Source organism: Pinus tabuliformis, chromosome 5_1 (genome assembly GCF_031772625.1).
Source record: "Pinus tabuliformis cultivar Carrire ecotype Pingquan chromosome 5_1, CPIR1, whole genome shotgun sequence".
Lineage (NCBI taxonomy): Eukaryota > Viridiplantae > Streptophyta > Pinopsida > Pinales > Pinaceae > Pinus > Pinus tabuliformis.
The window spans coordinates 42,990,904-43,012,593 of record NC_142305.1 but is presented as its reverse complement, the minus strand read 5'-3'; positions in this window follow the sequence as shown (position 1 = coordinate 43,012,593).

The window sequence follows — 21,690 nt, the reverse complement described above, 5'->3', positions numbered from 1 at the left end:
GAGTAATCTGTAGCCACACCTAACTAGTCACAGGGAAATGAAGGAATAGGTGATCAATATATTTGACTCGGTCTTTGCAAACACAACATCTAGATGGACCATGATAGGCATGACACTTTAGATTATCATATGTGGGAAATTTATTTGACAGTATACACCACATGAATAGGTGGGATTTGTGAGGTGCTTTAAGCTTCCAAAGAGGTCTCCACCACCAAATGACCTCCACTAGATCTTGTGCAGATAATAGAGCTGAGTATCCTTCCCTGGGGGTGTATCGACCATGTGATGAAAAGATATGCTAACACATGGAAGACAGTGTCAATGGATGGTGAGGAGTGTTAGGGAGAGTGAGGGGAACACAAGGGAGAACTAGGTCAAAATGCTTGTAAATGAAAAAATAAGAGTGTGTGTCAAGGAGTGTCAGTGAATTCCAGGTGTCCCAAGGATGAAGTGTTTTAGGAGAAGTTCAGAATAGGTGTTGGGTCCCTATAATACTAGTGATCTTTTCTTGAGCTGGTTTCATAACAATAAGGCTTGCAGGAGGCAAGCCTATGGTTGTGATAAGATGTGGACAAAGCAATTTCAGAGAAAGGGAGACTTTGGGTTGGGCACAATATTGTTTTGCTAATGAATTGGTTGGGTTCCCAAGTCACAAAAAGTAAGGTTATATGTGAGGGTGTTAGTTTCAGTCAGTTCAACCTATCACCGGTGATCAAATATCCTCTGACAAGGTGTTGTTAGGGTGTCAAGTCAAATTTTTGTCATTTCAGTGAGTCTTCAAATAAAAATTTGGTCACTGCCTAGTGTGTCTAGTGTTATTTCCACTCTCTCAAGAATTTCATATGTCGGTCACTTTCATCACTCAGTTAAGTCTACCATCATGAAAACATCATTAATATCACTTTAGTCACATCATCATGGTCTCCATTCAGCTCAGTGTCACCATTAGGTCATTAGGGTTATGGTCACAAAATCAATCAATTCATGTATAAATCTAGAAAATGAGGAGTAACAATAAGTAAATTTGTTCAAGAACACTTGATTTCAAATGTAATTTATGTTTTTAGATGTAATAATGTTCCTAAGGTTCTAAAGTTACAATAAGAGGTCATAAGGCTACAAAAATAAAAAATAAAGTGAATTAGTGAGGTGGACCATCCTACCTCATTAATCATGTAGACACCAAAAGCAAATTATAAAAGCACGCGGAGGAGCTAATTCACACTCATTTTCACTTGTCTACCATCCTAGCATTGAGCTCCCCCTTCTCCTTTGCAAACAAATGTGATTACATAGCCCTCACTGGAAAAAATTGACTCTCAATGTGCATAGAGAGCATTCTCTACGCAACTGGACAACACACTACGCACAGGAAGCCTTCACTGCGCACAGGGCATAGTTATTCAAAATTTCTGTTTGACCACCAAAATTCATTTTTCAAATCTCCTCTTCAGTCATTTCATCCACCAGGCTATATAACAAGTAAGCTTAGTCATTTTAATGCCCTCATTTGCCTCATATGTCAAGAAAATGATCAAATAATTCTTCTTCTAGGGTTTACATGATTTTCATGGTTTTGATCCTCAAATGATTATTTTCTGCCCTAAACCCTAGATTCCTTGTCCTTACACCTCTGTTTGCAACTAATACACCATTTCCATCCATCACAAAGCCTTATCCCCTCATTTTCTATCATTTTCCTCTAAACCCTAATCTATCCTATCTCTTTCTAGGATAGCCCCGTGTTTTGGCCTTTTCCACCCCCTCCCCTCACTCATTTCCCAAAATTCCTTTTTCCCCTACTCACTGACATCATCCTCTACCCTCCTAAATTTCCTTACAAATTTAGGCAACTCCTAAGTCCATCATACCACCTCATTCCCTCACAACAACAAATTTCACTATTTTTGCTTGCCTTTCACCTAGGGTTTGAAGTATGGAGCTTGACTCATCACCATCATAGAAGAGGAAGTACAACAAGGGGGGAAAGATACTAAGGTTTTATCCCTCTAATTGCAATGAAAGCACCTCCTCCCCATTTGTCATGAAATGCTTTGAAGATGTCAATTGTTTAGGGTTTTGTCAAAGAGTGCAGGAAGTAGGTTACCATGAGCATCTCACAGGTATATTTTCCCTCACCTTGAAGGAATACAAGATCACCATTGGAAGGACTGATTTCATGTTTTCATTGGATGCCATCTCTCAAGCTACAAGCATACCAAACCATGGTGAAAATTGGTTCAAAGGCATGAACCTAGACCAAGAAGAGTACAAACCCTACTTGAAATCATAATACAAAGGAGCTCACTCACATGTTTTCCCATTAAAATACTTGTTGGAGATATTTGCACGATTGATGAAGGCTGTCATGAAGTTCTTCACATGTGAGGGAAGATTTTCTAGGCTATATCAATACCGCATAAGACTGCTCATGCACTTTACAGCTACCAAGTCTCTAAATTTGTCTAACTACATTTATAGGAGCCTAACCAAAATGTCTGAAAGGGTGCAATTGAAAGGTAAAGTGCATTATACTATCCTCTTTCACCATAGCCTTATAAAGGTTATAGTACTCCATCAGTTGATAGAGAAGAACATGACATGGGACACCTTCATTGAGGCAGCCTTGAAAACGTATATAACCACTTCACAAAGCCAACACCAAACCATGTAAGTACAACCCATGGAGGTGGGGTCATCAAGGAAACATGATGAGGTTTCTAAGGCACCTAGGCCTAAGGTGACCAAGACATATCAGAGAGGCAGAAGGATTTTGTCTTCTCCTCAAATTAAGCAAGGAGCCAAGCCTACTACATCAGCAGAACAAGGATCACCATCACATCATAAGGCTTCTTTGCATGATGAGGAGCCCATTGAGCATGAAACCCTGCAAAAATCCATCAAAGAGAAGGATTCGCAGATTATGGAGCTCAAGGACAATTTGGAAAGGGCCAAATTCATCATTTCATTCCTTGAGCAAGAAAACAGTTAACTTAAGGCAAAACAACCAGTCATGGAGAAAGAGAAATTCAAAGCAAAGAAAAAAGAGATGAAAGGCAAGGATATGGTGGACCATGAGGCCAATGAGTAGCATGAAGGACATATGGCAAGGAATATACCAAGGACAGTGGGACTTAGGAAGGCACTTCAGAGGGAAAGAGAACAAAAGCCACCAATGGAAGAATTGACCTTTGAAGAGAGGATTGCCATGGAAATAATTGAGGACAGAGAGTTTTGGCTTGACAAAGTCAATTACCACCTTTAGAAGCTCCTTGAAAATTCCAACAGGGATAACAAGTTGCAAAATAAAATGACCATCCATTATTACACAAGGAATCCAGTTTCCAAGGTCAAAATCAAGCCGTCGAAGGGAAAACGCAAGGAAACCATAATCAACCAAGATGAGAAGGGTAAGTTATACTTGATTGCTGATTAATCCATGATTTCATAACATACCTCATCGGGCATCTCTAGACAAATTTTGGGAGGCTTTGGAGAAAATTTTGTGTTTTGGTGTAGACTGGTGCAGACTTGCAATTTTTTGGCAATTTTCTATCTAGTAGCGCAACGAACTCACACTGGGCTTCTTCCTTGGAGCTCCAAATGATGGAAAATAAGAATTTTAGGAAATAGTATGACCCTCTATCAAAACCCATTTTCCCACTTTCCTAGTCTGGGCTCAGTTTTTGAGAAATTTGGAAAAAAGAGGCCAAAAATCACCTTTCTGCCCCTCTTTTTCCATTTCCCTATGCACCTGGGGACACCTTGGGAGAATGGCCATATCTCAGCCAAAAATGGGTCATTGTGAGTGAAAAAATACTCTAAAGACACACACTCTCCCATATTTCTATAATAGGCTTCAGATCTGAATTTGGACTTCCGAAAGGCACTCACAAATGGCCTCCAACAACTCACTGCACACCTAGAAATTTCTGAGATTTTTGTAAAATTTTCACTGTGAAATTTTTTTTGTAATTCCTAGTTTGACTTTGGTAAAAGTAAAAAGGGTGAAGTAGATGAATGTGAGGGGTATAAGTAAATGTAAATAATTGGTTGTTAGCTTTTGTAATATTTTTTGATGTAAATTTGACCTCATTTATGAGAGAGGTTGGAGTCAAAGTTAATTGTGGAAGTTGATTTTAACTTCCCTAGACATTAGGGTTTGGCTAGAACACCTCATGGAATAGTTCCTAGAGTCATGGATTAGACCCCTGAGAGTGGGGAAATGTTTTTTTGGTCTTTATGTATCAGTTTCCCAGTGATAGAATGGGTTGGATTTCATAGGAGAGAACTATTGTTGCTTGTACCTAGACATTTTCTGGAAATCAAAGGACACAGTTTGCAGCTATTATCTAGGAATTCATGTGCATTAAGTTTGTGATGTTGTTTTTTGTTTGTTATAGATTTATATTAAAGATATTCATCTTCTCTTTCCATTAATAAATTCTTCAATGGTTTTCTTTACATTTATAAACATAATTCTTTGCATAAAGCTTTGTTTTTATGGAAAAATCATTATGTGTTACTTTCTTTCTTGCTTAATGAATTCATGTTTCATGATAATTAAGACCTTTTTCTTCTTCTAAACACTACAATACACTGAAAAACCCTAAGATCTATCACAAAAGTAATTCTACCTTGCTCCTTTATATCTTTGCTATTGTAACCCTTTGATCCTCTGACCTAGCTACTTGGTTTTTCTCCCTTATCTAGAAACAAAACCCTAAATTTTCCAAAACCCACCTGAGCCTAGCTATCTAGCCTAAAATCCTTTACATTCCAGTCATCTCTTGGTTGTGATTTCATAGAGAGAGCCCTCTCTGGTTTGGTAGGGCTAGCTACCAAACTAAAAGCTTGGTCTGTGGTTACCTCTATCGATCTCCTCATTAGCCTGGGACATTGTGGAGGATAACAAAGGGCATGACAACTAGGGAGTGCCAAGGTGTTCTAGTGAATGTAAGGTTCCCAAGTCATGGAAAAATGTAATGCTAGTTGTGAGGTCATGACTGCCAAGGTGTGTTAGGGAATGATAGGGCATGCTAACATGTGCCAGATCGTACAAAGACATGTCAAATAAGATAATATGTCCTAAGTGCTAAGGCATGCCAAGATGTACAAGGGTGTGACAATGCATGACAGGGACTCTCAAGGCAACAAAAGGGAGGAACAAGTTAAACTACAAGGAAATGAGCACATAATAGGGTTAATATGTCATCAATTTACCTTTTCCATGAAGGGCATGTTAGGCACACCAACACTAGGTGCCAATAGGTGCCAAGTGCCAAGTATCAATGCATTCTAAGTGCCAAATCTTCCTCTATTTCTTCTCATCTAGTTTCCAATAATTGATGTCAAATAACTTTAATAATAAACCATGCCAAAGCATACCAAGTCATCTCAATGCATGCCAAACATGTTAATACTTGCCAAGTGCCAACACGTGTCAAGTGCCAATGTGCGTTAGGGAGTGTGATGCATGCTATGAAGTGGAAGAGCATATAGAAGAGTGCTAAGGTGTGCTAGAGAGTGCCAATGCATGCTAAGGAGTGTTAGGGAGTACTAGGACAAACAAGGGATCACTAGGTCAAAATGCATGGAAGTGAATGAATATGAGGGTGTGTCAAGGAGTGTCAATGGGTGCTAGTTATCATGCCAAGGAGGGAGTGACAAGGTATGCTAAGCACGGGTAAGGCATGTCAGGGAATATCAGGGCATGTCAAGAAGTGCTACAATGTGCTAGGTAGTTCCGGGGTGTGCTGACATGTGCCAAATAGTGCCAAGGCATGCCAGGTGCTAAGACATGCTAGGATGTGCACGGTGCTAGAGTAAGCCAATATGTGCCAAGGAGTTTCAAGGCAACAAATGGAATAACCAAGCTAAAATGCAAGGAAATGACCACATAAGAGTGTTAATAAGTTAGAGCTTTATCTTTCTCAAAAGGGGCATTCTAGGCACACTGATAATATGTTCCAATACATGCCAAGTGTCAATGTGTGCCAAGTGCTAATGTTTATCAATGCAATATTATGCCAAGGTGTTCCAAGGCATGCTAGAGACTTTAGGGAATGCCAACACATGATAGGTGAGTGTTATGCTATGCTAGGGCATGCCAACATGTGCTTGGGTGTCCTCCTCATGGCAACATGTTCTAGGTACAAAGGTCTTCCAAGACATGCAAGGTGCCAAGGGATGTTAGTGTAATCTTCCAAAGCATGTTAAGGTGTGCCATGAGGGTTGAGGAGTACTAGGTCTCTCTCATTAATAGAATTGACAGTTCTTGATTATGTATTAAATAATATAGTTGCTACACACACTAGTGGAACTTTATTTAAAAGAAAATTGTTAGATAATAAACCTAATAGAGATGAATCATGTGTTGACTCATAGGAAAACTATATTCTTATGACTTGGGGGAAATGATATACACTAATTACTTCTTAACAAATTGATTTACTATTATAACAACTATGACCTTGGACACATAATGAAAAAGACTCCACAACAATGGTATCAAATCATTATCTTTTGACCAAAAATATAGTAACAAGTACATAGCATCATCAAAAACTCATTGGAATGATCAATGATGGCGAACATTTTTTTATCGTCACCAAAAGTAACCAAAAGAGCATTGGTGAGGGTCAATAAAATATCGTCACTAAAAGTGTCACCAAAGAGAGAATTAGTGATGGGCCTTTAATGACCCTCACCAAAAGTGTCACCAAAGAGAGAATTAGTGACGGGGCTTTAACAACCCTCACGAAAAGTGTCATTGAAAATGGCTTTGGTGACAAACCTTAAAGGACCATCATTATATACACTTAGAACAATGACGTTTTAAAGACCGTCACCATATGCGACATTGGTGACGGACCTTAAAGGTTCGTCACATGCATGAAGCATCACAAAAAATACATTGGAATGATCAATAATGATGAACATTGATTGACTGTCACAGAAAGTAACCAAAAAGAGCATTGGTGACGGTCAATAAAAGATCATCACTAGAAGTGTCACCAAAGAGAGAATTAGTGATGGGCCTTTAACGACCCTCACCAAAAGTGTCACCAAAGAGAAAATTAGTGACGGTCCTTTAATGACCCTCACTAAAAGTGTCATTGAAAATGGCTTTGGTGAAAAACTTTAAAGGACCATCACTATATACACTTACAGCAACGCATTTTTAAAGACCGTCACCATATGTGACATTGGCGACAGACCTTAACGGTCCGTCACAAGCATGACCCTCACCAATGACCTTTTTTCTTGTAGTGTATTGATTCATTCCCCGCCTCTCAGTAGTGATATAGTTTCCAACACATACATGTATGATACCAAGGCACATTCGCCGGGGCTATGGACAGTCGTAGGCAAGGAAGCAATGTCATATCAATAAATATGAGTAACACACATATGCAAATGTTTACTTACCTAGAATGAAGGCCCCATATCATACTTTAAATCAATCTTTCATGGATTGAAAGGAAAGGAAAATTAACCTCATAAATTGGCCTAAATAAGTGATATGTTAGTCACCTGATATTCATGATTAGTGAGAATATCTTTTAAATTTATAAACACAAGGTAGTACCCATAAATAAATAGATGTATCTTTACATTCATTAGGCTTGTTCTTAATATTATATGTGAATCAGTATTTTAGTTAATGTGAAACAAATATAACTGCTTCGCCCAGTGTTTCACCATTTGTTGTGGTGTATACCACAACTCCCCCCCCCCCCCCCCACCATTTGTTTCTAAAAAATAAAGGGATGTTATTCAATTATTTTTTTGTGGGCTTGAAATCTTATTCCTTATCTAGCTATTAATAGGTTGCTTGCAATTTTTTCTTATATAATGTCCATCTTTAAGTTTGCTTTCGTTTTGACTCTAGAAGAAATCTGGAGTTGGATCATCTTTGGAGAAAATAATTTAGCAAAATTATGAATCCCGAATGTCACTCAAATATTCATAATCTATCCATTTGGAATCTTCCTTGTCCCAGAACATAATACTCATTTGCTACCTATAATGTTTGGATATGTGGATTTTCCCTATCATTTTGTAAAAGAATCAGATTTGTCGCTAGTTTTTGTTACATTTCATTTGAATTTGGATTTTGTTTCATGTATCTGCCCATCTAGGCTAGCGTTATGCCTAGAATTCCTTACATACTCTACCCCAATTATCAAATAACATGCTAGGTTCCATAACCACATCAATTGAGCTTAAATGTTATGCATGTCTAGCACCAAGATCACTGAATAACGCATTATGTCATTAATTGTGGGATTAAGTTAAGTAAGGAAGTTAATTGTAATTAATATGTAATTTAGGAAATTTGGTAGTCAGCTTGTCTTGAGGAATATTATTCTTTGTACCTGTCAAATCCTAGATGACCGAATAACATTATGAAATCATGATTAGGACTAAAACAAGGTTAATGATAATTAATTACGTTTTAACTCATATCAAGTACAAATTATTGTTTAATCACCTAGATTTGGCAATCAGTATAAAGAAGTGGAAAAAGCGCAAAGATGTTATTGAACCCCTGATACCTGGGTTAGTAGCTCAGTTTCCATTCTCGGTCATTGATAACTAATTTGACCTGCATTAATGCCCAAAATGACTTCACAGGTTATCACCCTTCATGGATTTATGGAAAGTACCACGTCCATTAATGGGAAAATACGCATGAAATCATTCAATATCCTCATAAAGATAACTCATTTACTTTGAGTAACTCGTCGAAATATGCCATAATTCCTTTGCTTGTCTAAAGTACCTTAGTGAGTTGTTACCTGTTAGCTCTACTACATTTTGTGACTTTTGATGGTTTAAAATTAGATTGGACAATGCTGGTTTTGGTTGCCAAGGTGGTCGTAGCTGTTGGTTTCCTTTCCTCCCTCGTTCTCATTGTAACTCCATAGCCCTGCCTTCTCTGTTTCTCTTTCCCCAAAACCTCTTTGTTCCCCGTTTAAACATTCCTATTCTCCTTTGTTTCGCTGTGTAAGCCTGTGTTTTTAAAGCCCCGAGCGCTAAGCTCTGAGTCACCATATGACCCGAGCATATAACCTGGAGCTCTCATATAACCCACCTACTTGGATCTCCATCGTTGATCGCATTCGATCTAACGGTCTCTGCATTCTCCGCCCGCACATTAACTATTGTGCATCTTCCCCTCCATCTGACCATCCATCACCAGATCGGTGGCAATCGCTTCCCCTCATCGCGTGACCTGCTCACCCGTTAACCCGCGGGGGCGTGGTTTTGGCTACCACACCTCGTTATTTGGTTGGATCGCGTTGTTAAATACGGAAACTGCCGACGCTGATAGGCGGTGCAGGGAAAAATGCCCACCCTGTACGTCCTCCCACGCGTTAATGTTCGTGCGCCTTCTGTTTGTGATCGCCGTTGAAATTGGCGCGTCCATATCCAACGGCCCTGGTTTCTCCCGCGCATGTGCCTCCCGATAGCTCCTCCCACGCATTCTCCACCATTGATTTTTATCATCCGACGGCCCATGTTCATTCGCCCTTCTATGCTATCTCCCGATACCCCTCGTCAAGTCATCTCCGCCGTTGATTTTTGTGATCTGACGACTGAGATTCGTCCCTCCACTCAGTTTGCCTCCGCCATTTTGTTTACGCCCGTGGCTTGTTTTGTGCTCCCGAAGGAGAAATGAAGCCATGATCTAGTACTCTCTGCATTAAATCCTAAGCTACCATATCCAAAGAATGGCACGGAAAAGGACAAACAAGACGACCTCGAGCAGCGAAGAGCATTTATCAGGCATGGAATTTAATCCATAATTCACTCCAGCTGCCAGAGAAGGACATCAGACTATCTAAAAAGGTCGATTTTGTCCATTAAAATCAGCAGTGTGTAGCAGAGACCATATCTAATTGTAAATGTGGTTGGTGGTCCATTAAGACACCTCCATGCATAGGTTAGTAGAGCAATTTTGTAAAAAAACTCTATATATATCCAGAATACATAATGTAATAGGTTGATGAGTGTTATTTTGCTGTAAGGTTCAACTTCTAGAGATTGCAACTGCTGTGATACCTGCAGCGTCTGGTCTTCATTTTCAGCTAATGCAAGCTTCTTTTGTTGTTAATTGTTCATTGTCCACTTCTTCTTCTTGTTCCAGGCTGTGCCTGTTTTGCATTTATTCATGTGCTGTTAATGTTTAACATTAGAGGGGCTGTCATCCCACCTTTGTGTTAGGATTTAGCATGTATCATTGAATTTGTATGCAGGTTTCTATTGTTTTAATACCAGATAGCTGTCATCCTGTCTGTGTGTTAGGAAATAGATTTACAAACCTTTTAACTGGTTTCAGTCGGCCATCACAGGGTCTTGTGCATCTGTTGGTGTGGTCAGTCTTCTCCATCATCACATTTTCCTTTAAAATGTGATCAATTGGTGGTATAAAGCCTTGTAGTCTGGGGGTGTTCACCCATGTCTGGGGTCAAGCATAGTAGAAGTGGTTATCTGGCTTGAATATGCAACATTTCTTTCATTCATCCACCATTTATCCAACATTTTTGTTGAGTTTGTAATGTTCCCAAGCATCTCTGAGATACAACCTAGGAGAGTTTCTTGGGGTGATAACATTAATTGGCACCGTTGCCGAGGAGAGGAGAATCGAAGCTCAGCTTCCCTGGGAGAATGACACAGCTTCAAGCCTTGATGATAAACAAGGTTTGAACACAGTTTTTGGTTGTAATCATCTATCTGGCGACTCCATTGGAGGAAGACGATCATTTGGTGACTCCATATTGAAGTTCTAGCACAGTTGGTGAGGTATGATCGAGAAATACTTAGAAATCATCAGCTGAACCATTACCTGATCCTGAGTAGATCGTTAAGCAAAAGAAAATATCACAGTAAGGAGCATCAGGGTTAGGTAAGCCTTAAATAATTTTTATGCATCTTTGCCAGTGTAGAGATACTTTCAGAGATTCATACAGCTCCTTAGTTCACTTCCATTTCGAACCTCAGTAAAAAGAAGCATCCATGTTGTCCATCATATTCCTCTGTTTCTGTCATTCTTTTCATTGATTCATTCCACTCAGTCCACCAGTATCCCTTTCATATACCTCAGTTATGGCAGGCTAGCAAACCCTCACAAAGATAGAAAAAATAGTTGTTGCTAGGTACGGACCCTTAGTCTTGCCTACCCCTTTGAATGCCATGCCTGCAGGACATTATCAAGAATTTATGCCAAAGTTTACTGGTGCAGAAAGAGTAACAGCTAAAGAGAATTTAGAGGCCTTTTATAGCTATGTTGATAATCTGGATATCAATGAAGAGGATGTCTGGATGAGGGTTTTTGTTCAAAGCCTAAACGGGGAAGCTAGAAAATGGTTTAGAAATTTACCCCCTAGGTCCATTACAGACATTGAGGCCCTAGATGATGTATTTTTAAAGCACTGGGGAAATAATAAAGATCTGCTCTTTTATCATGATGAATCTGGGAACTTGCAGAGAAAAGATGGTGAGCTGCTGTCTGATTTCAATATCAGATTCAACCATATGTACAGCAGAATGCCAGCTGAAATAAGACCTACCCCTTCTTCTGCTATGATTACTTATGCCAATGCTTTCGATTCTCAGTTCTGCTTGCTATTGAGAGAAAGGAAATGTGCTTCTTTGGCTGATATGCAAGATGCATCCTTTGAAGTAGAAGCAAATATCATTGTTGCAGAGAGACTTGAAAGTGATGCTGAAAGGAGAAGACAAGGAGGTGAATCTTCATCATCCTCAAAGCCTGAGATTGATGAATTAGCTAGGATTATAGAGCTATTGACCTCTAAAGTTTCTAAACTAAAAGCTGAGCAGAATTCTGAGGAGGCAGGAGCTCATTGTTCCATTTCTTTTTCAACTCCAAATCCATACAGAGGAGAAAATGAGCATTTGCAGATTTTGCAAAGAAATAAAGTTACAAATGAAGATGAAGGGGTAAGGCCCATTTTACAGAAAATATTCATGGAAGAAGTGCAGCATGAGGAGGAGGTCCATGGTTTGGAAAGTGCTCCTTTCCTAACCAGAGTTGCATATAAAAAAGCATTATCCATAGGCACTGCTCATGAGTTTGTTGTAGCTGCAGAACAACAAGCTTATCAGCAGGGGTAGCTAGCAGCAGATCCCTTCATCCTCGAAGAGTCTGAGCCCGAAGCCATCCCAGCTTCCAATGACTATGCAGATCTGCAAATTCTCCTACCTATTTTTGTCCCCTACCCAGTGATCAATAAGGGAGAAGAAAGCTCCCCATCATCATTTGCCCCTCTGCCTGCTCAAAAGACAATCCCTCAGAGTCGCCCCTTGAACACTAAGGCAGGAAATAGCTCAATGCTCAAGGCTGAGACTAATCACCTCAATTTTGATTTTCTGAAACCCGCTCAGGTGACCTCTACACAGCTTGAAAGGGCAGCTTATCAGATGACAGAGGAAGAGAATGTGCAGTCTTGGAATTCCTCCTTGGATGAGGATTGTTCAAAGAAATATTCAGGAGCAGATAAGGTTTCTGTGTCCCCTACACATGAACATATTGGTAGACCATTCATATTTATTATGCAGGCCACAGGTGACACAAAAAAGTACATAGCAGCAGTGGTTATTCAGCAGGTTTACAGAAGCTCACATAAAGAACATCCAAGGAGGAAAATACACAGAAAGGGGATGAATTTTGATCCATATCTACCTATTAAGCTCAAATGTCCTAAACTGTTTGAGGTAGATGATCAAATAAATCCTGTTTTGCAGCTCTATGTTGAAGGGGCCGAGAGCAGGAGAAACAATTTTGATGGCCTATCAGTTGGCCAATTTTTGAGTAATTGTGTTTATTGTAAGCATGTTGTTTTACAGGTTTCTATTGTAGGCTTAGTTGACTCCATGCCCAATGGATACTAGGCATTTTTTAAAGCTGATTTTGCATGAAGGCATTGGTCTGCAGGTTCTTGAGACCTCGCAGGGAGGATCTCATCCCCAAAAGGAGCCAGTGTTAGCTCTGCTACATTTTGTGACTTTTGATGGGTTAAAATCAGATTGGACAATGCTGGTTTTGGTTGCCAAGGTGCTCGCAGCTGTTGGTTTCCTTTTCTCCCTCGTTCTCATTGTAACTCCATAGCCCTGCCTTCTCTGTTTCTCTTTCCCTGAAACCTCTTTGTTCTTCGTTTAAACATTCATGTTCTCCTTTGTTTCGCTGTGTAAGCCTGTGTTTTTAAAGCCCCGAGCGCTAAGCTCTGATTCACCATATGACCCGAGCATATAACCTGGTGCTCTCATATAACCCCCCTACTTGGATCTCCACCATTGATCGCATCCGATCTAACGATCTTCGCGTTCTCTGCCCGCACATTAACTATCATGCCTCTTCCCCTCCATCTGAGTGTCCATCGCCAGATCGACGATGCTTCCCCTCATCGCGTGACCTGCCCTCCTATTAACTCATGGGGGCGATGGTTTTGGTTTCCACGCGTCGTTATTTGGTTGGATCGCACTGTTAAATACAGAAACTGCCGACACCGATAAGCAGTGCGAGGAAAACCGCCCGTCCTGTACATCCTCCCACGCGTTAATGTTCACGCGCCTTCCGTTTGCGAACGTCGTCAGATCTGGCGCGTCCAGATCCGACGGCCTTGGTTGCTCCCGCGCATGTGCCTCCCGATAGCTCCTCCCATGCGTTCTCCACCATTGATTTTTATCATCCGACGGCCCATGTTCATTCGCCCGTCTGCACTATCTCTCGATTCCCCTTGTCAAGTCATCTCCGTCGTTGATTTTTGTGATCTGACGGCTGAGATTCATCCCTCCACTCAGTTTGCCTCTGCCATGCTGTTTACACCCGTGGCTTGTTTTGTGCTCCCAAAGGAGAAATGAAGCCATGATCCAGCACTCTCTGCATTAAATCCTGAGCTACCATATCCAAAGAACGGCACGGCAAAGGAAAAACAGGATGACCTCGAGCAGTGAAGAGCATTTATCAGGCATGGAATTTAATCCATAATTCACTCCAGCTGCCAAAGAAGGACATCAGACTATCTAAAAAAGTCGATTTTGTCCATTAAAATCAGGAATGTGTAGCAGAGGCCATATCTAATTGTAAATGTGGTTGGTGGTCCATTAAGACACCTCCACGCATAGGTTAGCAGAGCAATTTTGTAAACAGACTCTATATATATCCAGAAGACAGAATGTAATAGGTTGATGAGTGTTATTTTGTTGTAAGGTTCAACTTCTAGAGATTGTAACTGTTGTGATACTTGCAGCTTCTGGTCTTCATTTCAGCTAATGCAAGCTTCTTTTGCTGTTAATTTCTCACTGTCCACTTCTTCTTCTTGTTCCAGGTTGTGCCTGTTTTTCATTTATTCATGTGCTGTTAATGTTTAGCATTAGAGGGGATGTCATCCCACCTCTGTGTTAGGATTTAGCATGTATCATTGAATTTGTATGCAGGTTCCTATTGTTTTAATGCTAGAGAGTTGTCATCCTGTCTGTGTATTAGGAAATAGATTTATAGACCTTTTAACTGGTTGCAGTCGGCCATCACAGGGTCCTGTGCATCTGCTAGTGTGGTCAGTCTTCTCCATCATCACATTTTCCTTTAAACTGTGAGTAATTGGTGGTCTAAAGCCTTGTAGTCTGGGGGTGTTCACCCATGTCAAGGGTCAAGCATAGTAGAAGTGGTTATCTGGCTTGAATATGCAGCATTTTTTTCATTTATCCAACATTTTTGTTGAGTTTGTAATGTTCCCAAGCATCTCTGAGATACAACCTGGGAGAGTTTCTTGGGGTGATAACATTACCAATGAAATTCATCATGTAATTTGTATGGAAATTCTATATTTTGAGCATTGCAAAAGTTTATGGTTTTCATTATTCATTAATTTGTTATGTAGGGAAAATGGGGAAAAGGAATTATGCTAAGGAAGTGAAGCTTGCTGCACATTGTCCTATAACAAAATCAAAGTTTGAGCACTCATAGTCAAAATAGGAGAAGAAACAAAATGCAACTTTCTTCATAGATACAACTTGCAAGATAGGAGACACTAGAGCAATGTCTTGGGAGGAAATTTTCTAGAAACTAGTTCTAGGGAAATACTCCAGAAGAGAACCCTAGTTCGGGCAATGATAATTATATCAACATTCAAAGTACCAGACTTCATAAAGTCACAAAGTACTAGACTTCATAAAGTCAAACAAGTTGCTTATGCTCCCTTACTATGATATGGTATGATGGATTATCTCTCATGCAAATCTTGATAAATACATTATTGTGAGTGACTAAAAAAGTAATTGGTTTTGGGAGACTCTAAACTCTTCAAAATTATATATAGAAGTTCCAAGAACAAATTCTAATTAAACACAAAATGGAGTCCTCTAAGCATAAGTTTCAAAGCCAAGATAAATAAATTGTACGCTATTGGTTACTTCAAACATCTTCATTTTATTATTATTATTATGTTGTCCAAATGATTTTTGTGTCTAATCCCTAATGATGAATGAAGTGTTCACTCAAACATTTCAACTCTTCATAACATAGTGATATCCAAAAACTCTTCTATCCTATAATTGAACAAGAATTTTTATTAATTAATAAATATCAAATTTATTTATATATTCAATTTAAAATTCTTTAACTATTTTAATTTTTAAAATTTTAATTTCATTTTAATTGAATTAATATTTTCCTTTTATCTTTTATACATAATTTTATACCATATAAAACCTCAATTATCGAACCTGCTTGTTTATAAGAGGAGAGGTTTTAAAATTTTTAAGTCTAAGGAGATGTATTCAAAATCTCTTACCAAAAAATTTAAATTCTTAACCATTGCGCCCTTATGACTATAATTATTTAAATTTTAACCACTGCAACTTATGACTATAATTATTTAAATTTTAACCACTGCACCTTTATGACTATAATTATTTTATCATTTCATCTTTTAACTTTATCTTACCTATTTTATTTTTCTATCATTAATCTATTAATCAAGTTTCAGATGCTCTGGATTAAACAGGATGATAACTATCTTGATTTTAGTTTTATAGTAAATCCTAAAGATATATACATAACATAACCTATTGTATATGTAACTTTTTCTTTCAATATTCAACCTAAGTGCGACTTTTTATTTGAACCCTTGACCTAATTTCGATCACTCTTCTCTTTCTCTCTACTCTTTATTTTTTAAAATCACCAGAACCAATGCATAGATTAGAAAACGCAACCCTTTGGTAACGGCGGTTTCTAATGGCGACTTCTTCATGTTCAGGGCACCCAAATCGATAGAACGCTTTTTGAGATCGAGCTTTATATATGAAGCCAAAGCCTTTAAAAAAAATGCCTCGTTCCCACCAAAAACTCTAAAACGTTTAGACAACGCCTTTTGTTTATGCCCATGTTATTTCTGAGAAAAGCTTACTCGCAACATTTTCCGGGAGGTATAGAATTCCCAGTTCGTAAACTAATGTATTTTGTATTGGTTTTAATGATATGCGGTACAATATTTGTTAAGGTTTTTTCCTAAGATATAATATTGGTTAAAATTTTATTTATTTTTTTATTTTTGTGAATATGAGTGTAAAATACATTACTCATAAATCAAAAAAAATTAGTCAATTAAATTATCATAAATAAATGACTTATTTAAAGGAATTAAATTTCAAAAAATAACATCTAATTTCCACTTTCTAGAAAAATTTATTTTAAAATTAATAATTCTTAACTTCATTTGTTTAATATTATGATGGCTTGCCGTATCTGCTGGGTATTTCGATTCGCAGATTCAAGGAAACGAAACGAACCGAACATTATGGAATCTTGAATCTGTCCCCCATCGCGACCGGAGGTCCGTGCTTAACTAGAGTTATAATTTTGTTTTATAGGTAACCATGCATATTAAAAATGGTCAACGTAAAAAGATTTGGGTGCTTGACTTCCTCGGGAGACCATCGCCCTAGGTTACAATTTTACCGTGAAAGTTATTTTTCCCAGGAATCGGTTTATTATTTATTCCAAAAAAAAATTAACTATAAAAGTGTTTATAGAAGTGTTTAAATAGTTTTTAGTGATAGAAATGGATTCAATATCATTCAAAATAATCAAAATATTTCATTTTTTTAATATAAAAATAGATTTAATATCATCTAAATATATATCATTCAAAATAATCAAAATATTTCATTTTTTAATATAAAAATAAATTTAATATCATCTAAAATAATTTAAGATATTTAAATTCTAGAACCTAGATGGATATAATTTAAAAAATAAAATAAAATTTTTACCAAATTTTATTAAAATCTCACAGAAATTTTCACTATTTTCCTAACAAAATTGTGAATTCGTTAATAATTCCCTATTTTCCTTAACAAAATTGTGAATTCGTTAATAATTCCATATTTTCCTAACAAAATTGTGAATTCGTTAATAATTCCATATTTTCCTAACAAAATTGTGAATTCGTTAATCGACTATTTTTGGATTGTGTTTCAACGGTACGGGATGGTACAGTGAATCGCTTACAGCTGTCACCTGTCATAGCGTATTTTCTCTGCGCAGAGCAGAACCTTTAGCTATTAGTGCGCCCAGGCCTGGAATTTTGAAATTCGATGTCCCCGGGATCTTTTTGATTGGAATATAACGACGCTTTTTATTTTTATTTTTTTTAGAATGGAGGGAAATAATTTTGGGTTAGATTGTGTTTTTTTTGGTTTAGAATCTGTTTTGGATTTAGTATTAGGATGGTGTAGAGTTTATAGATTAAACTTGGATTTGTAATTCTAATCCAAATTCCAAAACTTAGAATAGTTAGATTATAACTAGATTAAAATTAAAAAAAAAAAAAAAAAATTGATTAAAATGGATGTAGATATAGTTAAATAATTTTTTTTTGCTTATTGATATAATGAATATCATTTTTTCTCTAGAAATTGTTAGTATTTTTTTTTATTTTGTTAATAATATAATTTACTAAATGAATTTACTACCAAATTTACAAAGATTTGTTTTTTTTAATTGATAATGATGATTATTTATATGGTTTAATAGACTTTAAAAAGTAAAAGATTAGAAATTTATATGGTCGTTTAGAGCTTAAGTAAGAGATTAATAAAAAAATTAACATTCTATTTCTATGCTCGAAAAGTGAGAAAAATGTTCTTAGATCATCAAAATTTTGTTGAGTTAAAAGATCAAGAACATTCGTAGTGTAACAAATATTTCGAAAAGTAGATTGAATGTTGATAGTGTAACAAATATTTTGAAAAGTAGATTGAATGTTGGTCGTGTATCAAATATTTTGAAAAGTAGGTTGAATGTGAATATAAGATGGACAATTTAAAAGAAAGTATTTTTCATTTTCAACCTTCTTAGGATTGCATAGATGACAAGCTATTTCATCCCATGGCATTTTGAGAATTGACCAAGGTGGGGTTTCAATTTTGGCATTGTTCATTTTTTTCTTAACACTAGTCAAGACAACCACATAATATTTTTTTCTTAACACTAGTCAAGAAAACCACATAATTTTGGTTTGGTTGATCACCTCCTTTTTTTTAGAAGAATAAAACACTGGCTTTAATATTATGAGATAAAGTCCAGTACATATTTCGGGAATGAGCATCAAAGAAGGAACAGTTAGGTATTCCTATCAAGCAAAACCTATCAACCATGAAAGTCTCATTCCAAACATATTCTAGAATTTCAACCATGCATATGTTGTAATTTTCAAAATACATATACAAAAAGTAGAGCCAAATAAGTCTGTATTTCATCTATATTAGTTCATCAATTTTTAAACAAAACAAAAAGTAGAGAAACAGGATCATATGTTGTTACGGTAAGTGGATCATTCCTTCCTCCATGATGTGCTTGTCCACTGAAAATTTGAAGTTCATAACTCCGTATTGTCCATCAAGACCTTCTTTAGACAGTGTTTTTGCCTCCGTATTTGCATCCTCGTAAATATGATGGTATAGGATGTGAGGGAGCCCAGAATTTGCTTAATCTTGTTGATCCATCCAGCTAAATAAGGCAGGTCATATTCAGTCAATCCTTGTATCCCTTCTATGAGAGATCTTGAGTCACCATAAATGTTAATGTTATGCAATTGTTTCTCTTTTACAAACTAGAGTAATCCCCATAGAGCAATGATTTCTGCTCTAGTATTTGTGTTAGGGCCACCATTCCAAGAGAGATTGTACTGTGAATTTTTGTTCAACTTGAGTACCACTCCACACCCACACATGCCCGGTCGTGTTGCACCATCAAACCATCTAGCAGGATTATTGTCGGAGGATCCCTTCTCTTTATTGTGTTTCTAGGATTTTTTTATTCTTGACGGAGGGCTTTCATCCATGATATTGTTCTGAAATAGATCTGGGTAGTATCAATTGGATGAACCTCAAAGATATGGTGGTTCCAAGCATGCCATATCTCCCATACATTGTAAACAAGCATCTCTTTGTTTTTTACAATGCTATTGGACCATAGGATCATACTTTGTTCTAAATTAGAAGACAAGATAAATAGAATGTTCAGGAAGTCAGCAATTCTCCTCCATAACTACCTAATCAAAGGACAAGAGAATAAAATGTGGTTTGTTGTTTCGATGGAGTCTCTGCAGAAAATGCAATATCCTAGACCTTGGAATCCTCTCTTTAAGAGGTTGTCCCAGGTGAGAACTTTGTTCTTCCATACTAGCCATGCAAATAAAATTAATTTTAAAGGGATCTTCCACTTCCATACCTTGAAGAACCATGAAGTATGTTGTAGATCATATCGTTACATAATGTAAAACCGGTAGGATTCGGCTACAATGGGTCCCTGTTTATGCAATTTCCCTCTCCATGTGATATTGCCGCCTTGTTCATTGTGGTATAGGCCCGCCTTGCTGAGGCCAATAATATATTCTTGTCATTCTAGTGCACTTTGTCCTCCCAATCCCATATGCGTTGCCTCTTTCCATATAGGGCAGTTGTTCTAATATCTCCTTATTGCTTGATATAGAAATATATACCCATTTCTGTTGACCATGTCCAATGTGTGCCCTTGAATGTTCCTCTCTCTGTTCATACCTTTGATGTAGTCTGCCCCAATCAGAATTTTTCCACCATTTCCAAACTCCCACTCCATCCTCATGCACCACCAGTGGAGTACTTTAATGAAGCTTCTCCAATTTAAAGACCCATTTGTTCTGATTGTAGTATTATTTATGTACAACTTCTCCATGTTATATTGTCTCAAGTATTTTTTACGACTGATCCTGCCATATTCAAAGTCCTTTCATAGCTCTCGAGAAGGATTTTATCAACAGAGCATGTCCAAAAATTGTATGTTCCAGGAACCCCCAACCCTTGAAGTCCTTTGAAATTTCTAGATCAACCCATTTGCAAAGATGGTATTTTGTAGTTGTTCCTGCCCCACTCCAAAGAAACTTGGTTACTATGGACAAAATTTTTGTGGTAATGGCTTTGGGGACCATCAAATGTGCCCAAAAAGTATTTATCTATTGCAGAACTGCCTGGACAATGATGTATCTTCCCCCAGAGTGAGATATTTATGTTTCCAATTGCTTAGTTTCCTTTTATATTTATCAACCAACCATAGCCAATCCTTGGTTCTGTAGTTATTGGGCTTGAGATTATATCCCATGTAGGTGAGTTCGTCCTACAAAGGAATTGTCTGTACTCCGAAAATACCTACAATGAAATTAATTTCCAATCTATCACCAGAAGAGAAATATAATATTGATTTGTTTCCATTTGTTTGCATCCCAGAGGCCGCACCATATCTGAGGAAAATGTAATGCAAAGCAGACCACTGTGATCTAGATATAATGCCAAAGGTTAAGATATCATCTACAAAAAACAAGTGTGTAATGTTGACCTGTCTAGATATTTGTAAACCATGAAATAAACCACTGGACTGTGCCTCTTTAATTTTTAAACTAAGACCATCCATGACAAGAATAAATATTAAAGGGGAAAGAGAGCACCCTTGTCTGAGTCCTCGTCCAGCTCAGAAAAAGGATGAGGGAAGGTCATTGATCAATACATCGAAACATGTTGAAGTAATACAAGCCATGATCCACTCCACATTATGAGATCGAAGTCCAATCTTGTAGAGAATAAGCCTGATATATGACCAATCCACACAGTCGAATGCTCTGTGTAGATTTATTTTCATCACCACAACCTCCTTCTTATAGGAATGAATAGAGTGGATGCATTCTTGTGTTGTTGTATAGAATTTTATTGAATTTTTTTGTCAAAACATTATTTTTCTTGTTCTAACTTGTGCTTCTTCGCTTTACATTTTCTCACTTGCGTAAGTAGTTTTTGATTATGCTCCTTCAAACGTGATTTTTCTTTATTTTTGTTGGATATGACTTCTTCAAGTTCTTTTTGCTTCCTTGATACTATTTCTACATTCTCTTCAAACATTAGTTTTGAAATATCCTTAAGATCTTTTGATGAAGGCATTATCAGTTATGATTTCGTTGTCATGTCTTGGAACGTCACTGTATTCCTTTTGTAAGGGAACATCAAGAATTTTGTTTCTGTGTTTAAAATGAACGTACCTAATTCTTTAAACCAAGGTCGACCGAGAATTATGTCAACCTCTTCATCAAGCATAGTTACGACACTAAATTGAGATATGTATGCATA